This window comes from Ictalurus punctatus, chromosome 7, assembly GCF_001660625.3.
Source record: "Ictalurus punctatus breed USDA103 chromosome 7, Coco_2.0, whole genome shotgun sequence".
In the NCBI taxonomy this organism is placed as follows: domain Eukaryota; kingdom Metazoa; phylum Chordata; class Actinopteri; order Siluriformes; family Ictaluridae; genus Ictalurus; species Ictalurus punctatus.
Genome location: NC_030422.2, coordinates 34,803,406 through 34,812,228, shown reverse-complemented (window position 1 = coordinate 34,812,228; position 8,823 = coordinate 34,803,406). Strand labels below are relative to the sequence as shown.

The following is an 8,823-nucleotide window of genomic DNA, read 5'->3' as shown; positions in this document are numbered from 1 at the left end:
TTTCTCCTGTGGTTGAGGCGTGTCCACCTCAAAATGGGGGAGGGGGGTTATGTTACATTACAATGTGTATATTACAATGTGTATATTACAATGTGTATTTAATGCTCGGGAATACTCGAGCTTGCAGGTATATTAATCAGTGTTATTATGATAATTTTGCATGAAAACATCGGCTCACTTACACACCTACTAGTTGTTACTGTATGCCGATTATAACACGTATAAAACGCTGAAGTTAAACTCTGTAATGCATGATCAAGGCTTGATGTTAGCATGTGCACGTATGCTAAGTGTCTAGGTGCAAAAAACAGACTTCACTGGATCTGAGTCATGATTTGAAGTCATCTGGATTGAAGACATGATTTATATCTGAGGTTTATATCTATATATTTATATCATTCCATCCAGGTGTAGACTTTCATCGGCATCCAGAGGTTTCTTATCACTGAGCTCATCTTGCTGTTCCTCTGTACAACACACACACACACACACACACACACACACACACACACACACACACACACACACACACAGTCATTAATCACTATTAATAATGATTACACACTGTTGACCAGCTCCACATGCCTACTCTCAGTAACTTCATCACATCTCCTGAAAGCCTGGAGAATAAAATTCAGTTTAAAGTGTTTATTTATAAAGAAACTGTAGAGGATTTCCTCTCAGTGTGAGACTGGAGGAATTCACTTTTAAAGAGTCAGAGCAGGGTATGTAATGCTGAGTGTTCAGATAAATATTTTAAACTATGAATAATCTGATGTTTAAAGGGTGAAGTGTTCTCTCTCAGTGATCATGTGACATTACTGATTAAAATGTGGAACTATTCTGACAGTAAAAGTGTCATTTATAGGAGATAATTATATTTCTGTTGTGGAAGTGTCCATGCAGTGACTGAGTGCCATCTAATCAGGGGGATGTGCTGGGGATTTTATTCTGTTTACAGCACACCGTCATGTGATCTGTGATGTCACAGTCATGCAGGTCTCCAGTATTTCCATGTCTCTGGTCTAAGGACTGAATTTTCTCTCCTGGTACAGAAATATCAGAACCAGTCCAGCAGTCAACAGCAACATCACCACGATCAGGGAGATCATCCACACTGGTGGAGGACAATATTGTCCTCTGTACTGATCTGTCTCAAACAAACACACACACACACACACACAGTTAGCTGTATTGACATTATCCTACACACACACACACGTTGTTACAGGTGTTATCAGTAAATCATGATAAGACTATACTGTAGGTTAAATAACAGAACTGTACTGTCATCATTTTGATATCTTGAGCCCTTTAATCACTTCCTGTCATTTGATGTCATTTCCTCCTGCTGTGACCAACAAACGTATCTAAACTTTATATAGTTTTTTGTGTGTATGTAGTGATATGTAAATGGACCTGGTCCCTTTAAGGTGTATGGGTCAGTGAAGGCAGTGAGTTTGTGTGTATGCATGTTCTACTGTTGGCTCTAATAAAAACTCTATATTTAAATCTATAGCCTTTCTAATAATACTTCAGTGTACACTGTTTTTTCTTTAATCGTGTTTAAATTGGTTTGTAAATATTTAATTTATATTTGAAAATAAATTATTTGTGAATCTGGAATGATTTATATGAATATTTTCTATTCTCTGATTCTTTGATTCTCAGATACTGTGAGGAAGCCCCGCCCCCTTCTACCCCCTCCCCATCACACACGGGGCGCTCTCACTTTCTGTCACGGTAAATAGAGAAGGTTTAAATCCATTCATGTGAAATAAAATCAGACTTCACAGCTTCCTGCTCAGGTATAATAACATAAACTTATTAAATGTACTGCGACATGGAAAGCAGACAGAGATATAACGGGGAAACGGATTCTTATTAACAGGAACTAATTGTATAAAGAACAGAGCCTGGACGTGTCAGACTGTGACATGGTGACAGTGGAAGGTATAAAATGCTGGAGATTTGATCATCACAGAAAGCTCCTGAGGAAACTCCATCAGCCCGTGTAGTGTCTCGTGTATGTGAGAAAAATACAGTGAGAATTCAGAGAGCTACATGATGAACTAGAATTATCAAATTTCACATTTCCCTCCAAATATCTGAATAAAAAATCAGATTAGATGTGTGATAGACATGATAATCACGCAGCATGAGGCCAGTTCACAGTTCAGTACACTGCAGATGAAGTCAAACACCAGACAATGAGAGAAGCCCAGAAGGATCTTTATAGTTCCATAATCACTGATATTTATATGAATTTACATTTATATGTTATTGTTAGACATTTAAAACATTTTCTGATTATAACTAGTAGTCTAAATGGTCATGTGACCTTATTTAATTAAAGCCATTTTCAGATGCCCAAATCAGACTGTTTTCAGTTATCAGACCATCACACACATAAATCTGTACTCAATGTTTCCCATAATTCAGTTTATTCTGATAAATGTTGAATTTTCCACACACACACACACAGACACACACACACACAAACACACTGAATACGTACCTCTCACTGATACTGAGTAAATATGAAGAGCTTCATTATAGTTCGTGTCATACACGGTGTAAGCACCTCCATCAGTGGACTTTACTCCTCTCAGTGTAAGAACTGTGTTAGAGAGTGATGTTCTCTGTCTGTATTTATCGATACAGTGTAGTGAGCTTTTATCTACTCTGCAGATCTCTTCACCATGTGGATCTGCTGAATCTTCACCCTTATAGATCACCTTCACTCCCTCTGACACATGCAAATCCAGCTTCAGATCTTCACCAGTGTTTATCTGAACTGATGATGTCAACGCTGAGGAGAAAAACACTGAAGATCTTAACTCGATGTAAATGTGATATAACACATTAAACCTAAATCAGTAAGAGTTTATAAGTTATAGAGCAGGTAAAGACACTTACGCTCGATTTTGAGACGCACATCATAAACATGTCTGCCATCACACTCACACGTGTACGTGTTCCTCTTACTGAAATCAGCTGCAGCGATGGTGAGGGTGAGATTTCCCTTCAGGTACCGATCATGGGACATTTTAAATCCCTCCTTTAATGACCTGCAGGATGTCTGATCACACTCTGCCACTACATCATCTCGGTCACTGATCAGTGTCCATTTGGCCAAACCAGAACATTTATATTCACAGCGCAGATCAGCAGCCTGATTAAACTTCACCCATACAGCAGTGGAAGCTGATTCAGATACTGAAAGAGAGAAGCAGATAAACAGAATAAAATATAAATCTATCTAGACCTGGTTACTAGAAGACCATAAGAGACCAGAACCTGTTGTAAGAGAACTACAGATTCTTTCAGGAATCAGACGGATGTTAGCTAAAATGTTCTCCACTTATTATTATGGATTAACACTAAAAGACGGCGAGTGCTGTTCAGACTAACAAACACTTTCAAACAGTGTAACTCTAGAAGATCCTCATGGCTCTCCGTCCTGTCAGTGACGGAATGATCAGCGGTGATCTAGCCTGCAGTGGCCGGACACATATATACATCTCATACACTCCCAGTGTTTATACTCTTAAATCATTAGTCTTCTGCATTGTTTAACCTCCCTGGGTTAGCCTAAGCCACCACTGCCCCAATTATCATGAATATCCCATCCATCCATTTTGCCCTTCAACCGCTTACTCCTTTTCAGGGTCATGGAGGAGCCTGGAGGCAGGATACACCCTGGACAGGGTGCCAGTCTATCGCAGGGAAAAATCACATACACTCACACTCTATGGTCACTTTGGAAATGCCAATCAGTACTAGGAGGAAACCCCAGCAGCACGGGGAGAACATATATCATCTGTTTTTATTTATTCATTAGGGGAGTTGATAAAATGGAAATACTTGACATTGTTAACAACCGTAAGAACAAATATTCCACATATTCTACAGAGATTGATGTCATAAGTATAAAAGATCATAGAATATATAGGAAAACCAAGCACACATATCTGCAATCAGTCACTGAAATACAAAATTAACAATATTTATATTTATATAACAATATTTAATATATATATATTTATGTATATAAATTTTATATATATATATATATATATATATATATATATATATATATATATATATATATATATATAAACAGAACTCTGGAATGAAATCCTGAGGAAGTAAATGAAATGAATCCTGAAACATGTTTAATAGAGGTTTGGAAGACTGTAAGAGGAACTAGCTGAGTCCAGTGTGAGCAGTGAGACTGAAATCACACTCACCTGTGATGAACATCAGGATGATTAAAAGCAGGACATGGTGAGGAACCCTGCAGGACTCCATGTCTCAGATACTGCACAGGTGAGGAATTAACCAGGTACCTAATCACAATAACTTCAGTGGGAAATAAACTGAGAATCACTACTACTGATAATAATAATCTATGGCAAAAGCTATAATAAAAGTGCTCTTCATCACAAAAAAAAAATCATAAAGGTATCGTGGCAGCAAAACCGGAAGTGAAGCCGGTCACAAGCAGGAACTTTAGCTGGACTTTTAATCATCTGGGGCTGACTGTGCATTCAAGTCACTTTAGTCAGAGCAAGATGACTCCTTCTCTTAATTAACAAAAAAAAAAATACAGCAAAGTTATTGTTTTTTTAACTGTACTTGTAGCGCAGAGGAGCCCAAACTTTATCCTGTGAAGGGCCAAAAACCAAACTTGATTGAGGGCCGTGAGCCGAAAGTAAACACTGCATTATACCAAACTGTATTATATTAAAATTAAAGTTGCCATGGTTCTCCTCATTTATAATATTTAAGAATAAATAAATACATTACTCTGTAATCTGCTTAACTAAGGCAGGTTTATTTTCCACGTTTATGAAAACTCATAACATTCATAAAATTATAGTTCAGTGAATCTTTTAGTATAATGAAAACATAGAAACAATTCCATTTATAGTACAATAGAGTTTAATGCCTAATAATTCAAGCTATTAGCAATGCAGCCATATGTTTGCAATGAGAGACATGAAGCTGGTCCTTAATTTTCAAAAGAGGAATTTAATAAAGAATTTAATCCATTTTGGAATAAGGTTGTAACATAACAAAATGTGGGAAAAGTGAAGCATTGTAAATACTTTCCGGATGCACTGTACTTTACCACTTTCCCTCCACATTCACTGACGTTATGAGACACCAAGGTATCAACGTCAAATTTACTCCCTACCTTTGCCGGGACTCCATCAGTTATATCAGTAATATCAGCCATATTCTCCCAATTTAATTCATTCTTTTTCAACACTTTCCATCTTCTCATATATGGCATGATGGGCCAAATTAAAAGTCACCACGGGCCAACTTTGGCCCGCGGGCCCTAGTTGCGGCACCTCTGTTCTAGAAATTGAAGAACAAAGAATGCCCATCAAGTGTGTTTTGCTTTCTTGTTTTTAAAAAACGTATGCAGCCACTGTAAACATTATCCTTACATATTATATAATAATTGTACAGTGCTATTTGTGCAAGAAATTAGCTTATTGTAAATTCTAAAAACAATATTATATTTTACTTTTATTGTCTCTCTTTCTCTCCCTCTTCCTCTGTCGGATTCCTTTGAAATCACCTGAGACGAGTAAACATTAAATTTAAATAAATATACCGTCAAAACTACAGACATTTGGTTCAATGATTCCACCAACTCAGAAAGTCGGAGCTCAAAGAAAATCCTGAGTTTCCCCTGTCGTAATTATGACTTTGTGGTGGCATTCACGTGCAAATTGCAAATATGATCTCTCAGACATGACTTGAACACACCATGTACACAGATTCTTCTACATCAAAAACATTTTAAAACATGCTTCTAAATAAACTTTCTATACATTTTCTTCCTTAAAATGTGAGGGCTAATTGCTTAAAAATGTGAAAATTGGGTTAGATTTATCATAAAACCTGCCTTGTGTTATCACTGTTTTCAGGAATGTAAAACATTTTGCCTATCTAACAAAAGATTGGCTAGTTTAGTGTTGCTAGCCAAGGGGAGGCACAACTAAGCCATGCAGTATGGGTTTAGCTGCTACAGAGCCATGCAGAGTTCGTTATCTGTCCTTATGCTCTGCTCATATCATGTCCATTTAACTTCATATGCTTTAATAATTAGTGCCCAGTGAGGACGGATTATAATTAGACTTCACGTGTGCATGTGTTTCATGCACAATATCTCACCAGTTGTCCCAGATGACGTACTATACACTATGCACTCTATCGTCTAGTGTATGAATTTCATAAGGGTGGTATCCCTCAAACTAACATTTATAATCCTAACTAAAATGACATCCAGTGTCAGTGCCCGATAGCCGCTCCTCTCTTCCTCTACCTACGCAAAGGTGCGGCCGTTGAGTGTATGAAGTGTCCAACATTCTACTCTTTGTTTTTTTCAGTTGAATAAGTGCATCATCCGGGTACTTGAAGTGCACTTCTTGTTATTGGAATTTTCAGTGTCAACACACTCACTATTTCTATTATAAAATGGTACAGAACAGTGCATAAGCATGAAATTTGGGAAGAACCTATATTTATCATTCAAAACACATTATGAGGGTAGTAGCTTTTGATAATGACATGGAACTTGCAGAGCTACATTGCTATTGCTAATGAAGGCTAGCCACACATAAAGACCAGGTTTCATTAAAATTAAGGTAACCACAGCTTAACTGTCATGTTTGCAGTACAGGTACCACAGGAACTATTTAGTTCCTCATGGCCATGGTCTGATAAATATCACTCTTTCAGTTGATGATGAATTTTTGATGAATTTTTGTGGTTCTTGGAGACTTTGGGTTGATTTGCTGGGGCGGCCAGTCCCGGAAAATCTTTGTTTTTGTAGATGATTTTCCTTAAAGTGGAATGATGCATTTCAAATCATTTGGAGATCTTTTTTAATCCCTCGCCAGACTCATAGGTATCTACAAGCTTTTTCCTGAAGGCCTTACAGAACACTTTAGATCTTGGTATGATGACACCACACACCTCAATAACAAAGGGAACACCAGACACTAGATATGACAGGGGTATAAATAAGACCGGTTCCACCTGCACTCCCTAAGCAGGTTCTAATTACTGGAACCGAACCTTCCACAACTGATTCTAATATTACAGGTTTGAAGCTGTGATAAATGTAGGGGTGTACTGTTTCAAAGAGGATCAAATGTTTGCTTGTCCAAATATATTTTTAAAAAAGCCAGTCGGGGGGCCCATGGGAAATCAGAATATTCTATCAGAAATAAATACTAGATCATACAAGATCATACCCTTTTGAAGGTTTGGTTTTCTCCGCCATTGTCACTCTACGTATAAAGCGGGAGCTTTCGTGTTGTTCGCACGCTTGCTGTTGTGTGCGACAGATGGCCTCCACGCATAAGAGATCTCACACTTCTGGACTATGAATAATGGACATGCAGATCAATGTCTAAATATAATCACAAATTAGAAATGCTTGGTGAGATAAAATGTCCAAGATAATGTTTATTCAGCAATAATAAATAGGAAATATATTTTCTTAAATTCTCCAGTACCGAAAGTTGGACCAACAGCGTCAGAGCTTATCGCTACTGCAGTCCATCATACTTTAGCACCGCAAATATTCTTGTGATTAATTTGCTAATGTTTTGTGCGCACTCTTGTGTTAATTTGAATTCAAATGCTTTTTACATAATATAACTGTTTATTCATTATTCCCTTCAACTGCTATTGGTTAGAAACGTGTATAACGATGTCGTATGTAACTTTAGAGACGGTCCCTTAATTTCTGCTTGGGAATATCGAACATCAAACATCACACTACCTTTATTCCAGTGCAGGGCTCGAGCCCCCAGAGCCCCGCCCCCAGAGACCACAGAGCCCCGCCCCTCGCCCTTCTGCACGTCCCTGCTGTTCGAATGTGAATTAACTTGATTCTGAATCGGATTTTATAAAATGTATTAATTTTGAGACTTTATTTGATATTCTCGCTCAATATAAACCACTCCTACAATCTCACTACATTAAGGATATTTTCTCTAGTAAATACATCGCCGTTTCACATTTATCATCAAAACCAATAAAAACAGTAAACACTTCTAAAATAAGAAGCCGGTATTTCTATACAGCAATGTACACAACTATTTACTGTCTGTGTTTTTTCTCCACAGCGGACATTTTACACAAACTCTTCACGACGAGTTTATTAAAAGTTCTGTATTAACACATAAACTCATCTCAGTCGTTTAAACCGCGCTGTAATATTTATATAACATTAGTGTATTATAATATCTGTAATGAACTCACCGTGTGAAGGTTAAAAACTCTGTTTACTTCTACTCCACTCGGAGTTCAAACTTCTCCCTCTACATCTAGTTTCAGTGAAGAGCGAGTAACGGGGCGGAGAACTGGAATAAAGTTGGTGTGACGTTGGATGTTCGATATTCGCGGATATGCGGCTATCAAGGGACCGTGTCGCATTAATTATAAAATACTTTTATTAACCTATAAAGCACTAAATGGTCTTGCGCCACAGTATCTAAGCGAGCTTTTGGTTTTATATGATCCGCCACGCCTACTTAGATCAAAAGATGCAGGCTATCTGACGGTACCTGGAATAGTGAAGGCTACAGCAGGGGGAAGAGCTTTCTCTTATAGAGCCCCACAGTTATGGAACAGTCTTCCAATTAGTGTTCGGGACTCAGACACAGTCTCAGTGTTTAAGTCTAGGCTTAAAACGTATTTGTTTACTCAAGCCTACCCTGTCTAGACTTTCTGTTATACTAATTCCCAGTCCTAATACTCTTTTCTCTCCCTCTCTCCTTCTGCCGAGCC

The 8,823-nt window shown here is 37.8% G+C and overlaps 1 long non-coding RNA gene across 1 annotated transcript; it reads right to left on the bottom strand.

Annotated features, from left to right (window-relative positions):
• Window positions 1-2,961: 2,961 nt before the first annotated feature.
• On the bottom strand, window positions 2,962-8,599 carry LOC128632956 (uncharacterized). Its single transcript, XR_008396642.1, has 3 exons — window positions 8,296-8,599; window positions 4,254-4,365; window positions 2,962-3,219 (listed from the first exon to the last, which is right to left on the bottom strand). It is a non-coding gene; the product is annotated as an uncharacterized LOC128632956 (long non-coding RNA).
• Window positions 8,600-8,823: the final 224 nt, after the last annotated feature.